This window comes from Schistocerca nitens, unplaced genomic scaffold (genome assembly GCF_023898315.1).
Source record: "Schistocerca nitens isolate TAMUIC-IGC-003100 unplaced genomic scaffold, iqSchNite1.1 HiC_scaffold_385, whole genome shotgun sequence".
NCBI classification, from domain to species: Eukaryota; Metazoa; Arthropoda; class Insecta; order Orthoptera; family Acrididae; genus Schistocerca; species Schistocerca nitens.
The window spans coordinates 938,815-956,935 of NW_026045919.1; the positions used below are offsets into that span (position 1 = coordinate 938,815).

Sequence of the window (18,121 nt, forward strand, 5' to 3'; positions counted from 1 at the left end):
ATATGGAGATGCATGTCGACCGTCCGCGTTCTGAGCTGATGGATACTGGCCATCAGCATACGCCAGCTGACAAGTCTTGGGCAGACGAAAGTGAATAAACCGGACCCTTTCTATCCCCACCATGCAAGATTATAAACTTGCCACAGTTAATTTAAATAGGATCGCATCCGATGTCAAACTTAAATGCTTGACCGACTATCTATATGCCGCCGATATAGATATAGTTTTCTTCCAAGAAGTTGTGTCACCCAAGGTTGGAGAAATACCTGGGTATGATGCCATATTAAATCTTGGCACTGAGGCGGGCACTGCGATTTTATTTAAAGCTGGCATCGCTTATCAACCTACAGCGCTTTTAGACACGGGACGCGGCATTGCCGCCCAATTCCAGGATTTGCTTCTCCTGAACGTGTACGCCCCGACAGGATCCGCTGGCAGAAGGGACAGAAGTGATTTTTTTAGGGCTGAAGTTGTGCCCTTATTGACAAACGTGCGTCTGAAGCTCATCCTGGGTGGGGATTTCAACTGCGTTTTACGCAAAGAAGATCAAAGTCCGAATTTTAATTTTTGTCCCGAGCTACTAATGTTAACAGATGGACTGCATTTACAAGATAGTTGGTGTCATCTTCGACCACACACGATGGGCTATACCTATGTAAGTGCTGCTTCTTCTAGCCGTCTGGATAGGTTTTATGTTTCTCAAGATCTTTTACATACCATTCGTGATTGTGAACTATGGCCGCTCAGTTTCAGTGACCACTCCGCATACCATATAACGATTCGGAATGTGCGACAGCAGACCTTTTTGGGACGCGGCACGTGGCAGCTGAATGTCTCGCTGTTAGATGAAGCGGAGTTACGGCGTTGCCTCGTTGACACCTGGCAGCAGTGCCTCCAGAGGCAAGCTCGGTATAGGGAGCGCGTTCTTTGGTGGACGGAGCTTGTTAAACCGCGGATTACGAAATGTATTTACCAGTTTGCCAGGACCAGGGCTTATTGGAGGAAACGGTCTCTAGAATTTTATTTCCTCGGTTTACGCCAGCTGTACAGCGATCCCTCTGCTTTGTCCGACAACCTGATCCGCATCAAGCGTATCAAAGCAAAAATTACTGCTTTAGTTCGTGAAGCTCTTGTTGGCAATCGGGTACGATCGCGCTCTTCTGATGACGTCGCCCACGAGTCCGCATCGTTATTCCATCTCATACGGGAAACCAAACGTGGTAAACAAAAAATTATTGCTCATCTGAAGGATGCTGGCGGGAATCTGTACAATGAGCAGGGTGCTATCAAGACGCATGTTTTCAATTATTTTCGACAACATTATTCCGAGTCAGATACCGATCTATCGGCGGGGGACGATTTTTTAAACGACATCGCCTCCACGGTCGATCAGGATGATAACGCTGCTCTCTTGGCCAATGTCACAAACTCTGAAGTTAAGTCCATCCTTGCGTGCGCTGCCAAGAACAAAGCCGCCGGCTTAGACGGCTTGCCGGTCGAATTTTATTCACGGTTCTGGGATGTGATCGGCGACGAATTGACCGCCATGTATAACGACCTGTTATCGCGTCCTGCCTTCCCCCCGCAGTTCACGGAAGGAATGGTTGTCCTGGTTCCCAAAACATCCAATCCGACTATGTTAAATGACTTTCGGCCAATTACGTTGCTTAACTCCGATTTTAAGATCTTGACTAGGATTATAAACACCAGGCTTAAAGTACTTCTTGGCAAAGTACTTGGCCCTTATCAGACGAGTGCAGTCAGTGGTCGATCGATGTTAAATGCCCTGTGTGAATATCGCGACCTGACTTATTTAACTTGGATTACCAACACTGATTTGGCGTTATTGTTTCTCGACTTTGATAAGGCGTTTGATAGAGTTAATCACGGCTTTTTATTGCGCACAATGAGTCAGATGGGATTCAACCAGCGTTTTCGACAGCTTATTCAGAAATGTATCTGCGGAACGTCTTCACGCGTGAAGGTTAACGGCCAGTTAACCGCCCCCGTGCCCATACGACAGGCAGTGCGACAAGGGTGCCCCCTTTCTATGACGTTATTCTCGATCGCTATAGAGCCACTTCTTAAAAAGTTTTACGTAACTTTACACGGGTTGCAAACGTTAAACACGAAAACGGTCTGCCACGCCTATGCCGACGATATCAGTGTGCTTATTACTAACACCGAAGAGCTGGGGTCAGTTCGTCGGATTGTCCATCAGTACTCTGTCGCTTGTGGCGCTAGACTTAATGAGCGAAAGTCCAAAATTATGCCGTTAGGTCGCAACCCCCACTCCATCGGTATTTCTTGGTTGGACAAGACCGAAGACCTGTGGCATCTCGGCCTGGTTATATCACCGAACCCCCAGGCCATGCTCCACGTGAATTGGGAACGCAAGCTTACCATCTTACGTGCGGTGATCAAAGAACATAACATGCGGTCTTTAGACCGGATGCAGAGGGCACAGTTTATTAATAGTTACGTTTTCAGTAAGCTCTATCACACTGCCGCTGTTTTACCAATCCCGACAGCCATTGCGAAAAAAATTTTAGCACTTGCTTGCTGGTATGTCTGGCGAGGGAACATCTTTAAAGTTTCCTTTAAAGCTACCTCGTTATTTCGTTCCCGCGGTGGCTTAGGCGTCAAAGACGTTGAATCCCAATGTGTGGCGACTTTTTTAACTCGTACTTCCCGTATACTACACAGTAACCCAAATAGTCTCACGGAACGGCTTTTCAACACCTTACGTCCAAAGGATTTGTCTGCGCCAACGTCTGTGGGACACATTCATCCTGAACTTGGCTATATCCGGCGGTATTATGTGGAGCTCAGCTATGTTCAGGACAACCCGCATCCGTTCAACACGGCGGCGACCTATCGTGCTCTTACTAAACGGCAGCTGGATAACCCAATTGAGAAGAAATATTTAGGCAAAAACTGGAGAAATGTATGGACGAACATTAGTTATCCGCTCCTTCGCTCCAGAGTTCGATCTGTTTGGTATGACGCTGTCAATGAGGTGATTCCCACTGGAGAGAAATTGCACAAAATCAAGCTGCGGCCCACCCCGTTTTGTGAGAAGTGTAACTTAGTGGAAACGCTGCCGCATCTCTTCCACTGCCGGGATCAAACACAAATATGGCAGTGGACGCGAAAGAAACTCGCAGTCATTAATAGGACGTCGGATTCTTCCATTCAACTTCATGACGCGCTTCAACCAGACTGGCAGCTTTATCCTCCATCTAAGAATAATAGTTATGTCTGGCTCATGGGCCAGTTCGTCTATTACATGCTCGTCCATACAACGCCAACGCTACACGATTATCAGATGTACCTCATCGAAGAGTACTATGCGATTAAGAAATTGCGACAGTATCAAGACCAGTTTCAAAATTTTCTCACTATTGCTTTAAGTGATGGCAGAATTTAAGTTTACGGATCCATTGGACGGATTTTTTTTTTCACTACTTTGTTATATTGTTGTTGTTTCCATGGATATGGTCTGCTCCGCACCATCAGCTGTGGGTGATTTGCATCATGGGTCAAACGGCGGTACTGAGTGCACAGTGCACTTGGCCTCGAACATTTAATTGTTTTTTGGAGTTCCCTTTCATTTTCAAATGACAGCACTTTACTTTTGGTTCCGCAGAGCGACACCCAGAAGAGGCTCCTCATTTGTTTACTTTCATTTCGCATTATTTTTCATCAAAGCTGCACGAAGATTTCGTACGAACCAGGAGTTTCCAGCAGCTTCTATCCTCCTATCAAGAGGCTTTACAATACGGGAAATGGTTGTTTTGGCATGTCCCTGCTCTATGGTGTCACCACGTTACCAGCGCGCATCTTCCAATGCATGGCACGCTCAGGGTTTTGAGAAGCGGCAATCCACACTCACCCATCGGGAAACAGAATGCACAATACTTATCAACGACATGGAAACTGGGAAAATTCTTTCTACGCGAAGACCAACTTTGAGTAGCTGCTGTGCTGGATTTCATACTGTGCTGCGTAATCCTAAGGCCAGACATGGATTTCTTTTTAACATTCTGTTTATATCTATAAAAACAATGGAACACACATGACGCCACATTACAAATTAAACAAAATATAATAATACTTATGGAACTATAAATTCACATCACAAAACGATGCAAATGGGTGCGGGGTATGGCGGTGACATCGTGGCCAGGCCTCAGGATTGCGACCCCTGCCCACCTTGCCGCCGGCTGCCTAGCACTCACGTGCATTACAAAAAAAAAAAAAAAAAAAAAAAAAAAAAAAAAAAAAAAAAAAAATATGGGGAAAAAAAAGTGGCTAGGATACCTGGCTTACACCCAGAAAAAAAAAGAACATAAAAAAAAAAAAAAAAAAAGTGGTTAAGGCGTCTGACTTGAAATCAGATTCCCTCTGGGAGCGTAGGTTCGAGTCCTGCCGACTGCGAAAATTTTCTCGCTCTCAGAAGAAGGACGTTCAGCTGCATCCTAGCGGTTGCGTCTCCACTAAACACGTGGATCGCCAGCAATGTGCAGGGTGCAGCGCTACAGTCGCGCCCAGAAGCCACAGCTCATCTCCTCGTCTCACAGCCGTCCACCAGGTGTCAGTGCAAGTGTCACCTCTCTGGGCAGTGCAGATGTGTCCATTTTAGCTTGCAGACGATGACGTGTAGCAATTTATGAGCTAGCGCAAGTCAAATGTTTTACCGTGTGTATCTGCTAGATGCTGCCTCTCACACGCTGGAGAGGCTCACTGCTTCTTGTGTCTCGTTCTTTGCACACGAGTTGCACGTGGCATCGATATAGCACAGGTTTTCTAGCGTCAGCGAAGTCAATATTACATGAATCGAGTCGAAGTGTTTGCTTGTTACGATGATGGAAGCAGAAGAAATGTGTGTGGTACTTCACTGCATCTGCTGCTCGCCTTTCAGCGTCCCTGTGTCTTATCAGATGAAGATGACTGTGAAATTGGCGACGGGGCAGAGGTCAACGAAGACGTGCAAAACAGAGACGTTCAACGTCAGCCGAAATAGCTCAGTTGGGAGAGCGTTAGACTGAAGATCTAAAGGTCCCTGGTTCGATCCCGGGTTTCGGCATGCATTCGTTTTGAAGCTGACGCCAATGGAATTGCTCTGAGTTTGTGATAATGTAACTACCGCCGAGAACAAAAATGACTCCCTCCTGTAGCTGTTCTGGTTGTCCAGTGCATGCCATAAGAGGAACACAGTAGGCAAATGCCTGGGAAGCAAGAAAATAAAAAAAGTCCTACCTATTGCGTTCCCTTTTTTGTGTCAGGACGTGAAGAACGTCTCCAACGGAACCGTGAAATGAGCGAAAACGTGGGAAACATTGCATTCGAAATGCTTGTGAATTTTCCAGTTGCCCAGTGAGTGTCGACAGAACACGTAAATCCTCTGCTCCAACGTATGAGACGTAACGATTGCTGCAATTTGTTCTTGCGTCATGTGTCAGCATTCTTCGATAGTCTGTTACGAGCTTAGCACGATAAGTTTGTAGACAGCATCCAGGCGACGTTTTATTAGTTACAGCTCCATGCAGCGAGTGCACAACAGTAAAGGACATGAGTCAATGTGCAGTTGTGTATCGTGGAAGGTTTACAAACGTCTTGTGAGCCCGGATAGCTCAGTCGGTAGAGCATTAGGCTTTTAACCTAAGGGTCCAGGGTTCAAGTCCCTGTCCGGGCGGAAATTTTAATACTTTGGTAGTGATTCGTCTAGTAGAGGTGGAAACACTACGGAAAAGAATGCAACTACGCCGTTTCCTGACACCACAGTGCTTTAAACGGTAGCAGTTGCATGTGTCGGCAGAACTCGCGCTACCGGCAGTCGTGGCCGAGTGGTTAAGGCGTCTGACTCGAAATCAGATTCCCTCTGGGAGCGTAGGTTCGAGTCCTACCGGCTGCGTGCGATTTTGCGTAAAGAGCAGCAAATATTTTCACACACGTGAACGCGGATGCAAACCAATGACGCCACTCTCAACAAGACGAAAATTTAAGAATACTGAGTTTCGCAACGGCCGCTGCTTCCTGTGGCTACCGGTTCACCTCGCACTGACGCTGGGACTGCAGAAAGCCGTCGCAGGCCCACGAGTGCGCTCCCGTCATTTTCTCGCGCCGACGCCGAGTTTGTGAGTACACAGATGTGCTTGGAAGTGTTGGACAGAGCGAACATTCATTTCTTTTTAAGAATCGTAATTCAGTCATTCGAGTGCGGCAAAAGCAATGGTGCAGCGTTTCTTTTGTTAAGATCTCGCAGCTACTTGCAAGTATGTCCACCGCTTAAGACGACAGAAAAGCAGCGTCAGCGGTGCGTCAGTGGGAAGTCGGTGAAGTCGCCATTGGAGCCATAAGCCAGTAATTACGACATGTGAATCACTCGCACACCACGCAGCTGTACGGTAGCTCAGTCGGTAGAGCGTTAGGTTTTCAACCAAAGGGTGTTGGGTTCAAGCCCCTGTCTGGGCGAAAATTAATACACTTTCGTAACGGCTAATGTGCTGGCAATGGAAACACTAGAGAAAAGAGTGAGGCCACGCCGCTTTCTGCCATCGGATTGCTTCTAAAGATGTCACTTTCACTTGTCGGAAGACGATATTGCCACAGGCAGTCGTGGCCGAGTGGTTAAGGCGTCTGACTTGAAATCAGATTCCCTCTGGGAGCGTAGGTTCGAGTCCTGCCGACTGCGAAAATTTTCTCGCTCTCAGAAGAAGGACGTTCAGCTGCATCCTAGCGGTTGCGTCTCCACTAAACACGTGGATCGCCAGCAATGTGCAGGGTGCAGCGCTACAGTCGCGCCCAGAAGCCACAGCTCATCTCCTCGTCTCACAGCCGTCCACCAGGTGTCAGTGCAAGTGTCACCTCTCTGGGCAGTGCAGATGTGTCCATTTTAGCTTGCAGACGATGACGTGTAGCAATTTATGAGCTAGCGCAAGTCAAATGTTTTACCGTGTGTATCTGCTAGATGCTGCCTCTCACACGCTGGAGAGGCTCACTGCTTCTTGTGTCTCGTTCTTTGCACACGAGTTGCACGTGGCATCGATATAGCACAGGTTTTCTAGCGTCAGCGATGTCAATATTACATGAATCGAGTCGAAGTGTTTGCTTGTTACGATGATGGAAGCAGAAGAAATGTGTGTGGTACTTCACTGCATCTGCTGCTCGCCTTTCAGCGTCCCTGTGTCTTATCAGATGAAGATGACTGTGAAATTGGCGACGGGGCAGAGGTCAACGAAGACGTGCAAAACAGAGACGTTCAACGTCAGCCGAAATAGCTCAGTTGGGAGAGCGTTAGACTGAAGATCTAAAGGTCCCTGGTTCGATCCCGGGTTTCGGCATGCATTCGTTTTGAAGCTGACGCCAATGGAATTGCTCTGAGTTTGTGATAATGTAACTACCGCCGAGAACAAAAATGACTCCCTCCTGTAGCTGTTCTGGTTGTCCAGTGCATGCCATAAGAGGAACACAGTAGGCAAATGCCTGGGAAGCAAGAAAATAAAAAAAGTCCTACCTATTGCGTTCCCTTTTTTGTGTCAGGACGTGAAGAACGTCTCCAACGGAACCGTGAAATGAGCGAAAACGTGGGAAACATTGCATTCGAAATGCTTGTGAATTTTCCAGTTGCCCAGTGAGTGTCGACAGAACACGTAAATCCTCTGCTCCAACGTATGAGACGTAACGATTGCTGCAATTTGTTCTTGCGTCATGTGTCAGCATTCTTCGATAGTCTGTTACGAGCTTAGCACGATAAGTTTGTAGACAGCATCCAGGCGACGTTTTATTAGTTACAGCTCCATGCAGCGAGTGCACAACAGTAAAGGACATGAGTCAATGTGCAGTTGTGTATCGTGGAAGGTTTACAAACGTCTTGTGAGCCCGGATAGCTCAGTCGGTAGAGCATTAGGCTTTTAACCTAAGGGTCCAGGGTTCAAGTCCCTGTCCGGGCGGAAATTTTAATACTTTGGTAGTGATTCGTCTAGTAGAGGTGGAAACACTACGGAAAAGAATGCAACTACGCCGTTTCCTGACACCACAGTGCTTTAAACGGTAGCAGTTGCATGTGTCGGCAGAACTCGCGCTACCGGCAGTCGTGGCCGAGTGGTTAAGGCGTCTGACTCGAAATCAGATTCCCTCTGGGAGCGTAGGTTCGAGTCCTACCGGCTGCGTGCGATTTTGCGTAAAGAGCAGCAAATATTTTCACACACGTGAACGCGGATGCAAACCAATGACGCCACTCTCAACAAGACGAAAATTTAAGAATACTGAGTTTCGCAACGGCCGCTGCTTCCTGTGGCTACCGGTTCACCTCGCACTGACGCTGGGACTGCAGAAAGCCGTCGCAGGCCCACGAGTGCGCTCCCGTCATTTTCTCGCGCCGACGCCGAGTTTGTGAGTACACAGATGTGCTTGGAAGTGTTGGACAGAGCGAACATTCATTTCTTTTTAAGAATCGTAATTCAGTCATTCGAGTGCGGCAAAAGCAATGGTGCAGCGTTTCTTTTGTTAAGATCTCGCAGCTACTTGCAAGTATGTCCACCGCTTAAGACGACAGAAAAGCAGCGTCAGCGGTGCGTCAGTGGGAAGTCGGTGAAGTCGCCATTGGAGCCATAAGCCAGTAATTACGACATGTGAATCACTCGCACACCACGCAGCTGTACGGTAGCTCAGTCGGTAGAGCGTTAGGTTTTCAACCAAAGGGTGTTGGGTTCAAGCCCCTGTCTGGGCGAAAATTAATACACTTTCGTAACGGCTAATGTGCTGGCAATGGAAACACTAGAGAAAAGAGTGAGGCCACGCCGCTTTCTGCCATCGGATTGCTTCTAAAGATGTCACTTTCACTTGTCGGAAGACGATATTGCCACAGGCAGTCGTGGCCGAGTGGTTAAGGCGTCTGACTTGAAATCAGATTCCCTCTGGGAGCGTAGGTTCGAGTCCTGCCGACTGCGAAAATTTTCTCGCTCTCAGAAGAAGGACGTTCAGCTGCATCCTAGCGGTTGCGTCTCCACTAAACACGTGGATCGCCAGCAATGTGCAGGGTGCAGCGCTACAGTCGCGCCCAGAAGCCACAGCTCATCTCCTCGTCTCACAGCCGTCCACCAGGTGTCAGTGCAAGTGTCACCTCTCTGGGCAGTGCAGATGTGTCCATTTTAGCTTGCAGACGATGACGTGTAGCAATTTATGAGCTAGCGCAAGTCAAATGTTTTACCGTGTGTATCTGCTAGATGCTGCCTCTCACACGCTGGAGAGGCTCACTGCTTCTTGTGTCTCGTTCTTTGCACACGAGTTGCACGTGGCATCGATATAGCACAGGTTTTCTAGCGTCAGCGATGTCAATATTACATGAATCGAGTCGAAGTGTTTGCTTGTTACGATGATGGAAGCAGAAGAAATGTGTGTGGTACTTCACTGCATCTGCTGCTCGCCTTTCAGCGTCCCTGTGTCTTATCAGATGAAGATGACTGTGAAATTGGCGACGGGGCAGAGGTCAACGAAGACGTGCAAAACAGAGACGTTCAACGTCAGCCGAAATAGCTCAGTTGGGAGAGCGTTAGACTGAAGATCTAAAGGTCCCTGGTTCGATCCCGGGTTTCGGCATGCATTCGTTTTGAAGCTGACGCCAATGGAATTGCTCTGAGTTTGTGATAATGTAACTACCGCCGAGAACAAAAATGACTCCCTCCTGTAGCTGTTCTGGTTGTCCAGTGCATGCCATAAGAGGAACACAGTAGGCAAATGCCTGGGAAGCAAGAAAATAAAAAAAAGTCCTACCTATTGCGTTCCCTTTTTTGTGTCAGGACGTGAAGAACGTCTCCAACGGAACCGTGAAATGAGCGAAAACGTGGGAAACATTGCATTCGAAATGCTTGTGAATTTTCCAGTTGCCCAGTGAGTGTCGACAGAACACGTAAATCCTCTGCTCCAACGTATGAGACGTAACGATTGCTGCAATTTGTTCTTGCGTCATGTGTCAGCATTCTTCGATAGTCTGTTACGAGCTTAGCACGATAAGTTTGTAGACAGCATCCAGGCGACGTTTTATTAGTTACAGCTCCATGCAGCGAGTGCACAACAGTAAAGGACATGAGTCAATGTGCAGTTGTGTATCGTGGAAGGTTTACAAACGTCTTGTGAGCCCGGATAGCTCAGTCGGTAGAGCATTAGGCTTTTAACCTAAGGGTCCAGGGTTCAAGTCCCTGTCCGGGCGGAAATTTTAATACTTTGGTAGTGATTCGTCTAGTAGAGGTGGAAACACTACGGAAAAGAATGCAACTACGCCGTTTCCTGACACCACAGTGCTTTAAACGGTAGCAGTTGCATGTGTCGGCAGAACTCGCGCTACCGGCAGTCGTGGCCGAGTGGTTAAGGCGTCTGACTCGAAATCAGATTCCCTCTGGGAGCGTAGGTTCGAGTCCTACCGGCTGCGTGCGATTTTGCGTAAAGAGCAGCAAATATTTTCACACACGTGAACGCGGATGCAAACCAATGACGCCACTCTCAACAAGACGAAAATTTAAGAATACTGAGTTTCGCAACGGCCGCTGCTTCCTGTGGCTACCGGTTCACCTCGCACTGACGCTGGGACTGCAGAAAGCCGTCGCAGGCCCACGAGTGCGCTCCCGTCATTTTCTCGCGCCGACGCCGAGTTTGTGAGTACACAGATGTGCTTGGAAGTGTTGGACAGAGCGAACATTCATTTCTTTTTAAGAATCGTAATTCAGTCATTCGAGTGCGGCAAAAGCAATGGTGCAGCGTTTCTTTTGTTAAGATCTCGCAGCTACTTGCAAGTATGTCCACCGCTTAAGACGACAGAAAAGCAGCGTCAGCGGTGCGTCAGTGGGAAGTCGGTGAAGTCGCCATTGGAGCCATAAGCCAGTAATTACGACATGTGAATCACTCGCACACCACGCAGCTGTACGGTAGCTCAGTCGGTAGAGCGTTAGGTTTTCAACCAAAGGGTGTTGGGTTCAAGCCCCTGTCTGGGCGAAAATTAATACACTTTCGTAACGGCTAATGTGCTGGCAATGGAAACACTAGAGAAAAGAGTGAGGCCACGCCGCTTTCTGCCATCGGATTGCTTCTAAAGATGTCACTTTCACTTGTCGGAAGACGATATTGCCACAGGCAGTCGTGGCCGAGTGGTTAAGGCGTCTGACTTGAAATCAGATTCCCTCTGGGAGCGTAGGTTCGAGTCCTGCCGACTGCGAAAATTTTCTCGCTCTCAGAAGAAGGACGTTCAGCTGCATCCTAGCGGTTGCGTCTCCACTAAACACGTGGATCGCCAGCAATGTGCAGGGTGCAGCGCTACAGTCGCGCCCAGAAGCCACAGCTCATCTCCTCGTCTCACAGCCGTCCACCAGGTGTCAGTGCAAGTGTCACCTCTCTGGGCAGTGCAGATGTGTCCAGTTTAGCTTGCAGACGATGACGTGTAGCAATTTATGAGCTAGCGCAAGTCAAATGTTTTACCGTGTGTATCTGCTAGATGCTGCCTCTCACACGCTGGAGAGGCTCACTGCTTCTTGTGTCTCGTTCTTTGCACACGAGTTGCACGTGGCATCGATATAGCACAGGTTTTCTAGCGTCAGCGAAGTCAATATTACATGAATCGAGTCGAAGTGTTTGCTTGTTACGATGATGGAAGCAGAAGAAATGTGTGTGGTACTTCACTGCATCTGCTGCTCGCCTTTCAGCGTCCCTGTGTCTTATCAGATGAAGATGACTGTGAAATTGGCGACGGGGCAGAGGTCAACGAAGACGTGCAAAACAGAGACGTTCAACGTCAGCCGAAATAGCTCAGTTGGGAGAGCGTTAGACTGAAGATCTAAAGGTCCCTGGTTCGATCCCGGGTTTCGGCATGCATTCGTTTTGAAGCTGACGCCAATGGAATTGCTCTGAGTTTGTGATAATGTAACTACCGCCGAGAACAAAAATGACTCCCTCCTGTAGCTGTTCTGGTTGTCCAGTGCATGCCATAAGAGGAACACAGTAGGCAAATGCCTGGGAAGCAAGAAAATAAAAAAAGTCCTACCTATTGCGTTCCCTTTTTTGTGTCAGGACGTGAAGAACGTCTCCAACGGAACCGTGAAATGAGCGAAAACGTGGGAAACATTGCATTCGAAATGCTTGTGAATTTTCCAGTTGCCCAGTGAGTGTCGACAGAACACGTAAATCCTCTGCTCCAACGTATGAGACGTAACGATTGCTGCAATTTGTTCTTGCGTCATGTGTCAGCATTCTTCGATAGTCTGTTACGAGCTTAGCACGATAAGTTTGTAGACAGCATCCAGGCGACGTTTTATTAGTTACAGCTCCATGCAGCGAGTGCACAACAGTAAAGGACATGAGTCAATGTGCAGTTGTGTATCGTGGAAGGTTTACAAACGTCTTGTGAGCCCGGATAGCTCAGTCGGTAGAGCATTAGGCTTTTAACCTAAGGGTCCAGGGTTCAAGTCCCTGTCCGGGCGGAAATTTTAATACTTTGGTAGTGATTCGTCTAGTAGAGGTGGAAACACTACGGAAAAGAATGCAACTACGCCGTTTCCTGACACCACAGTGCTTTAAACGGTAGCAGTTGCATGTGTCGGCAGAACTCGCGCTACCGGCAGTCGTGGCCGAGTGGTTAAGGCGTCTGACTCGAAATCAGATTCCCTCTGGGAGCGTAGGTTCGAGTCCTACCGGCTGCGTGCGATTTTGCGTAAAGAGCAGCAAATATTTTCACACACGTGAACGCGGATGCAAACCAATGACGCCACTCTCAACAAGACGAAAATTTAAGAATACTGAGTTTCGCAACGGCCGCTGCTTCCTGTGGCTACCGGTTCACCTCGCACTGACGCTGGGACTGCAGAAAGCCGTCGCAGGCCCACGAGTGCGCTCCCGTCATTTTCTCGCGCCGACGCCGAGTTTGTGAGTACACAGATGTGCTTGGAAGTGTTGGACAGAGCGAACATTCATTTCTTTTTAAGAATCGTAATTCAGTCATTCGAGTGCGGCAAAAGCAATGGTGCAGCGTTTCTTTTGTTAAGATCTCGCAGCTACTTGCAAGTATGTCCACCGCTTAAGACGACAGAAAAGCAGCGTCAGCGGTGCGTCAGTGGGAAGTCGGTGAAGTCGCCATTGGAGCCATAAGCCAGTAATTACGACATGTGAATCACTCGCACACCACGCAGCTGTACGGTAGCTCAGTCGGTAGAGCGTTAGGTTTTCAACCAAAGGGTGTTGGGTTCAAGCCCCTGTCTGGGCGAAAATTAATACACTTTCGTAACGGCTAATGTGCTGGCAATGGAAACACTAGAGAAAAGAGTGAGGCCACGCCGCTTTCTGCCATCGGATTGCTTCTAAAGATGTCACTTTCACTTGTCGGAAGACGATATTGCCACAGGCAGTCGTGGCCGAGTGGTTAAGGCGTCTGACTTGAAATCAGATTCCCTCTGGGAGCGTAGGTTCGAGTCCTGCCGACTGCGAAAATTTTCTCGCTCTCAGAAGAAGGACGTTCAGCTGCATCCTAGCGGTTGCGTCTCCACTAAACACGTGGATCGCCAGCAATGTGCAGGGTGCAGCGCTACAGTCGCGCCCAGAAGCCACAGCTCATCTCCTCGTCTCACAGCCGTCCACCAGGTGTCAGTGCAAGTGTCACCTCTCTGGGCAGTGCAGATGTGTCCAGTTTAGCTTGCAGACGATGACGTGTAGCAATTTATGAGCTAGCGCAAGTCAAATGTTTTACCGTGTGTATCTGCTAGATGCTGCCTCTCACACGCTGGAGAGGCTCACTGCTTCTTGTGTCTCGTTCTTTGCACACGAGTTGCACGTGGCATCGATATAGCACAGGTTTTCTAGCGTCAGCGAAGTCAATATTACATGAATCGAGTCGAAGTGTTTGCTTGTTACGATGATGGAAGCAGAAGAAATGTGTGTGGTACTTCACTGCATCTGCTGCTCGCCTTTCAGCGTCCCTGTGTCTTATCAGATGAAGATGACTGTGAAATTGGCGACGGGGCAGAGGTCAACGAAGACGTGCAAAACAGAGACGTTCAACGTCAGCCGAAATAGCTCAGTTGGGAGAGCGTTAGACTGAAGATCTAAAGGTCCCTGGTTCGATCCCGGGTTTCGGCATGCATTCGTTTTGAAGCTGACGCCAATGGAATTGCTCTGAGTTTGTGATAATGTAACTACCGCCGAGAACAAAAATGACTCCCTCCTGTAGCTGTTCTGGTTGTCCAGTGCATGCCATAAGAGGAACACAGTAGGCAAATGCCTGGGAAGCAAGAAAATAAAAAAAGTCCTACCTATTGCGTTCCCTTTTTTGTGTCAGGACGTGAAGAACGTCTCCAACGGAACCGTGAAATGAGCGAAAACGTGGGAAACATTGCATTCGAAATGCTTGTGAATTTTCCAGTTGCCCAGTGAGTGTCGACAGAACACGTAAATCCTCTGCTCCAACGTATGAGACGTAACGATTGCTGCAATTTGTTCTTGCGTCATGTGTCAGCATTCTTCGATAGTCTGTTACGAGCTTAGCACGATAAGTTTGTAGACAGCATCCAGGCGACGTTTTATTAGTTACAGCTCCATGCAGCGAGTGCACAACAGTAAAGGACATGAGTCAATGTGCAGTTGTGTATCGTGGAAGCTTTACAAACGTCTTGTGAGCCCGGATAGCTCAGTCGGTAGAGCATTAGGCTTTTAACCTAAGGGTCCAGGGTTCAAGTCCCTGTCCGGGCGGAAATTTTAATACTTTGGTAGTGATTCGTCTAGTAGAGGTGGAAACACTACGGAGAAGAATGCAACTACGCCGTTTCCTGACACCACAGTGCTTTAAACGGCAGTCGTGGCCGAGTGGTTAAGGCGTCTGACTCGAAATCAGATTCCCTCTGGGAGCGTAGGTTCGAGTCCTACCGGCTGCGTGCGATTTTGCGTAAAGAGCAGCAAATATTTTCACACACGTGAACGCGGATGCAAACCAATGACGCCACTCTCAACAAGACGAAAATTTAAGAATACTGAGTTTCGCAACGGCCGCTGCTTCCTGTGGCTACCGGTTCACCTCGCACTGACGCTGGGACTGCAGAAAGCCGTCGCAGGCCCACGAGTGCGCTCCCGTCATTTTCTCGCGCCGACGCCGAGTTTGTGAGTACACAGATGTGCTTGGAAGTGTTGGACAGAGCGAACATTCATTTCTTTTTAAGAATCGTAATTCAGTCATTCGAGTGCGGCAAAAGCAATGGTGCAGCGTTTCTTTTGTTAAGATCTCGCAGCTACTTGCAAGTATGTCCACCGCTTAAGACGACAGAAAAGCAGCGTCAGCGGTGCGTCAGTGGGAAGTCGGTGAAGTCGCCATTGGAGCCATAAGCCAGTAATTACGACATGTGAATCACTCGCACACCACGCAGCTGTACGGTAGCTCAGTCGGTAGAGCGTTAGGTTTTCAACCAAAGGGTGTTGGGTTCAAGCCCCTGTCTGGGCGAAAATTAATACACTTTCGTAACGGCTAATGTGCTGGCAATGGAAACACTAGAGAAAAGAGTGAGGCCACGCCGCTTTCTGCCATCGGATTGCTTCTAAAGATGTCACTTTCACTTGTCGGAAGACGATATTGCCACAGGCAGTCGTGGCCGAGTGGTTAAGGCGTCTGACTTGAAATCAGATTCCCTCTGGGAGCGTAGGTTCGAGTCCTGCCGACTGCGAAAATTTTCTCGCTCTCAGAAGAAGGACGTTCAGCTGCATCCTAGCGGTTGCGTCTCCACTAAACACGTGGATCGCCAGCAATGTGCAGGGTGCAGCGCTACAGTCGCGCCCAGAAGCCACAGCTCATCTCCTCGTCTCACAGCCGTCCACCAGGTGTCAGTGCAAGTGTCACCTCTCTGGGCAGTGCAGATGTGTCCATTTTAGCTTGCAGACGATGACGTGTAGCAATTTATGAGCTAGCGCAAGTCAAATGTTTTACCGTGTGTATCTGCTAGATGCTGCCTCTCACACGCTGGAGAGGCTCACTGCTTCTTGTGTCTCGTTCTTTGCACACGAGTTGCACGTGGCATCGATATAGCACAGGTTTTCTAGCGTCAGCGATGTCAATATTACATGAATCGAGTCGAAGTGTTTGCTTGTTACGATGATGGAAGCAGAAGAAATGTGTGTGGTACTTCACTGCATCTGCTGCTCGCCTTTCAGCGTCCCTGTGTCTTATCAGATGAAGATGACTGTGAAATTGGCGACGGGGCAGAGGTCAACGAAGACGTGCAAAACAGAGACGTTCAACGTCAGCCGAAATAGCTCAGTTGGGAGAGCGTTAGACTGAAGATCTAAAGGTCCCTGGTTCGATCCCGGGTTTCGGCATGCATTCGTTTTGAAGCTGACGCCAATGGAATTGCTCTGAGTTTGTGATAATGTAACTACCGCCGAGAACAAAAATGACTCCCTCCTGTAGCTGTTCTGGTTGTCCAGTGCATGCCATAAGAGGAACACAGTAGGCAAATGCCTGGGAAGCAAGAAAATAAAAAAAAGTCCTACCTATTGCGTTCCCTTTTTTGTGTCAGGACGTGAAGAACGTCTCCAACGGAACCGTGAAATGAGCGAAAACGTGGGAAACATTGCATTCGAAATGCTTGTGAATTTTCCAGTTGCCCAGTGAGTGTCGACAGAACACGTAAATCCTCTGCTCCAACGTATGAGACGTAACGATTGCTTCAATTTGTTCTTGCGTCATGTGTCAGCATTCTTCGATAGTCTGTTACGAGCTTAGCACGATAAGTTTGTAGACAGCATCCAGGCGACGTTTTATTAGTTACAGCTCCATGCAGCGAGTGCACAACAGTAAAGGACATGAGTCAATGTGCAGTTGTGTATCGTGGAAGGTTTACAAACGTCTTGTGAGCCCGGATAGCTCAGTCGGTAGAGCATTAGGCTTTTAACCTAAGGGTCCAGGGTTCAAGTCCCTGTCCGGGCGGAAATTTTAATACTTTGGTAGTGATTCGTCTAGTAGAGGTGGAAACACTACGGAAAAGAATGCAACTACGCCGTTTCCTGACACCACAGTGCTTTAAACGGTAGCAGTTGCATGTGTCGGCAGAACTCGCGCTACCGGCAGTCGTGGCCGAGTGGTTAAGGCGTCTGACTCGAAATCAGATTCCCTCTGGGAGCGTAGGTTCGAGTCCTACCGGCTGCGTGCGATTTTGCGTAAAGAGCAGCAAATATTTTCACACACGTGAACGCGGATGCAAACCAATGACGCCACTCTCAACAAGACGAAAATTTAAGAATACTGAGTTTCGCAACGGCCGCTGCTTCCTGTGGCTACCGGTTCACCTCGCACTGACGCTGGGACTGCAGAAAGCCGTCGCAGGCCCACGAGTGCGCTCCCGTCATTTTCTCGCGCCGACGCCGAGTTTGTGAGTACACAGATGTGCTTGGAAGTGTTGGACAGAGCGAACATTCATTTCTTTTTAAGAATCGTAATTCAGTCATTCGAGTGCGGCAAAAGCAATGGTGCAGCGTTTCTTTTGTTAAGATCTCGCAGCTACTTGCAAGTATGTCCACCGCTTAAGACGACAGAAAAGCAGCGTCAGCGGTGCGTCAGTGGGAAGTCGGTGAAGTCGCCATTGGAGCCATAAGCCAGTAATTACGACATGTGAATCACTCGCACACCACGCAGCTGTACGGTAGCTCAGTCGGTAGAGCGTTAGGTTTTCAACCAAAGGGTGTTGGGTTCAAGCCCCTGTCTGGGCGAAAATTAATACACTTTCGTAACGGCTAATGTGCTGGCAATGGAAACACTAGAGAAAAGAGTGAGGCCACGCCGCTTTCTGCCATCGGATTGCTTCTAAAGATGTCACTTTCACTTGTCGGAAGACGATATTGCCACAGGCAGTCGTGGCCGAGTGGTTGCGGCGAGCGGACGTGTGTTGGGCTCGTGCCTGCTGCTGCCTTCGTGTGCTGCAGGCGGTGTCTTCGTCGTGTGTTTGGTGCTGCGCCTCGCAGCGTTCTCTCTTCTCTTCTAGTTCCTGTAAGTTTATTGACGCATTATTATGAACCGTGCTAACTCCGTACAGTGTGTTTTTGATAGGAACGCGGCTAGGCCGTCGCCTTTTGATGTACACGAATGGGTATTTTCGGAATTGCG

The 18,121-nt window shown here is 48.6% G+C and overlaps 23 non-coding genes across 23 annotated transcripts; all 23 read left to right on the plus strand.

Annotated features, from left to right (window-relative positions):
* Window positions 1-5,016: 5,016 nt before the first annotated feature.
* Trnaf-gaa (transfer RNA phenylalanine (anticodon GAA)) lies at window positions 5,017-5,089 on the plus strand. Its single transcript has one exon. It is a non-coding gene; the product is annotated as a tRNA-Phe (tRNA).
* Window positions 5,090-5,625: 536 nt separating this feature from the next.
* Trnak-uuu (transfer RNA lysine (anticodon UUU)) lies at window positions 5,626-5,698 on the plus strand. The gene has a single exon. It is a non-coding gene; the product is annotated as a tRNA-Lys (tRNA).
* A 137-nt stretch (window positions 5,699-5,835) lies between these two features.
* Window positions 5,836-5,917, plus strand: Trnas-cga (transfer RNA serine (anticodon CGA)). Its single transcript has one exon. It is a non-coding gene; the product is annotated as a tRNA-Ser (tRNA).
* Window positions 5,918-6,615: 698 nt separating this feature from the next.
* On the plus strand, window positions 6,616-6,697 carry Trnas-uga (transfer RNA serine (anticodon UGA)). The gene has a single exon. It is a non-coding gene; the product is annotated as a tRNA-Ser (tRNA).
* A 576-nt stretch (window positions 6,698-7,273) lies between these two features.
* Window positions 7,274-7,346, plus strand: Trnaf-gaa (transfer RNA phenylalanine (anticodon GAA)). The gene has a single exon. It is a non-coding gene; the product is annotated as a tRNA-Phe (tRNA).
* Window positions 7,347-7,882: 536 nt separating this feature from the next.
* Trnak-uuu (transfer RNA lysine (anticodon UUU)) lies at window positions 7,883-7,955 on the plus strand. Its single transcript has one exon. It is a non-coding gene; the product is annotated as a tRNA-Lys (tRNA).
* Window positions 7,956-8,092: 137 nt separating this feature from the next.
* On the plus strand, window positions 8,093-8,174 carry Trnas-cga (transfer RNA serine (anticodon CGA)). Its single transcript has one exon. It is a non-coding gene; the product is annotated as a tRNA-Ser (tRNA).
* A 698-nt stretch (window positions 8,175-8,872) lies between these two features.
* On the plus strand, window positions 8,873-8,954 carry Trnas-uga (transfer RNA serine (anticodon UGA)). The gene has a single exon. It is a non-coding gene; the product is annotated as a tRNA-Ser (tRNA).
* Window positions 8,955-9,530: 576 nt separating this feature from the next.
* Window positions 9,531-9,603, plus strand: Trnaf-gaa (transfer RNA phenylalanine (anticodon GAA)). The gene has a single exon. It is a non-coding gene; the product is annotated as a tRNA-Phe (tRNA).
* Window positions 9,604-10,140: 537 nt separating this feature from the next.
* Window positions 10,141-10,213, plus strand: Trnak-uuu (transfer RNA lysine (anticodon UUU)). The gene has a single exon. It is a non-coding gene; the product is annotated as a tRNA-Lys (tRNA).
* Window positions 10,214-10,350: 137 nt separating this feature from the next.
* Trnas-cga (transfer RNA serine (anticodon CGA)) lies at window positions 10,351-10,432 on the plus strand. Its single transcript has one exon. It is a non-coding gene; the product is annotated as a tRNA-Ser (tRNA).
* A 698-nt stretch (window positions 10,433-11,130) lies between these two features.
* Trnas-uga (transfer RNA serine (anticodon UGA)) lies at window positions 11,131-11,212 on the plus strand. The gene has a single exon. It is a non-coding gene; the product is annotated as a tRNA-Ser (tRNA).
* A 576-nt stretch (window positions 11,213-11,788) lies between these two features.
* Trnaf-gaa (transfer RNA phenylalanine (anticodon GAA)) lies at window positions 11,789-11,861 on the plus strand. Its single transcript has one exon. It is a non-coding gene; the product is annotated as a tRNA-Phe (tRNA).
* A 536-nt stretch (window positions 11,862-12,397) lies between these two features.
* Trnak-uuu (transfer RNA lysine (anticodon UUU)) lies at window positions 12,398-12,470 on the plus strand. Its single transcript has one exon. It is a non-coding gene; the product is annotated as a tRNA-Lys (tRNA).
* Window positions 12,471-12,607: 137 nt separating this feature from the next.
* Window positions 12,608-12,689, plus strand: Trnas-cga (transfer RNA serine (anticodon CGA)). The gene has a single exon. It is a non-coding gene; the product is annotated as a tRNA-Ser (tRNA).
* A 698-nt stretch (window positions 12,690-13,387) lies between these two features.
* Trnas-uga (transfer RNA serine (anticodon UGA)) lies at window positions 13,388-13,469 on the plus strand. The gene has a single exon. It is a non-coding gene; the product is annotated as a tRNA-Ser (tRNA).
* Window positions 13,470-14,045: 576 nt separating this feature from the next.
* Window positions 14,046-14,118, plus strand: Trnaf-gaa (transfer RNA phenylalanine (anticodon GAA)). The gene has a single exon. It is a non-coding gene; the product is annotated as a tRNA-Phe (tRNA).
* Window positions 14,119-14,654: 536 nt separating this feature from the next.
* Window positions 14,655-14,727, plus strand: Trnak-uuu (transfer RNA lysine (anticodon UUU)). Its single transcript has one exon. It is a non-coding gene; the product is annotated as a tRNA-Lys (tRNA).
* A 100-nt stretch (window positions 14,728-14,827) lies between these two features.
* On the plus strand, window positions 14,828-14,909 carry Trnas-cga (transfer RNA serine (anticodon CGA)). The gene has a single exon. It is a non-coding gene; the product is annotated as a tRNA-Ser (tRNA).
* Window positions 14,910-15,607: 698 nt separating this feature from the next.
* Trnas-uga (transfer RNA serine (anticodon UGA)) lies at window positions 15,608-15,689 on the plus strand. The gene has a single exon. It is a non-coding gene; the product is annotated as a tRNA-Ser (tRNA).
* A 576-nt stretch (window positions 15,690-16,265) lies between these two features.
* On the plus strand, window positions 16,266-16,338 carry Trnaf-gaa (transfer RNA phenylalanine (anticodon GAA)). The gene has a single exon. It is a non-coding gene; the product is annotated as a tRNA-Phe (tRNA).
* A 537-nt stretch (window positions 16,339-16,875) lies between these two features.
* On the plus strand, window positions 16,876-16,948 carry Trnak-uuu (transfer RNA lysine (anticodon UUU)). The gene has a single exon. It is a non-coding gene; the product is annotated as a tRNA-Lys (tRNA).
* Window positions 16,949-17,085: 137 nt separating this feature from the next.
* Trnas-cga (transfer RNA serine (anticodon CGA)) lies at window positions 17,086-17,167 on the plus strand. Its single transcript has one exon. It is a non-coding gene; the product is annotated as a tRNA-Ser (tRNA).
* The last annotated feature ends 954 nt before the right edge of the window (window positions 17,168-18,121 follow it).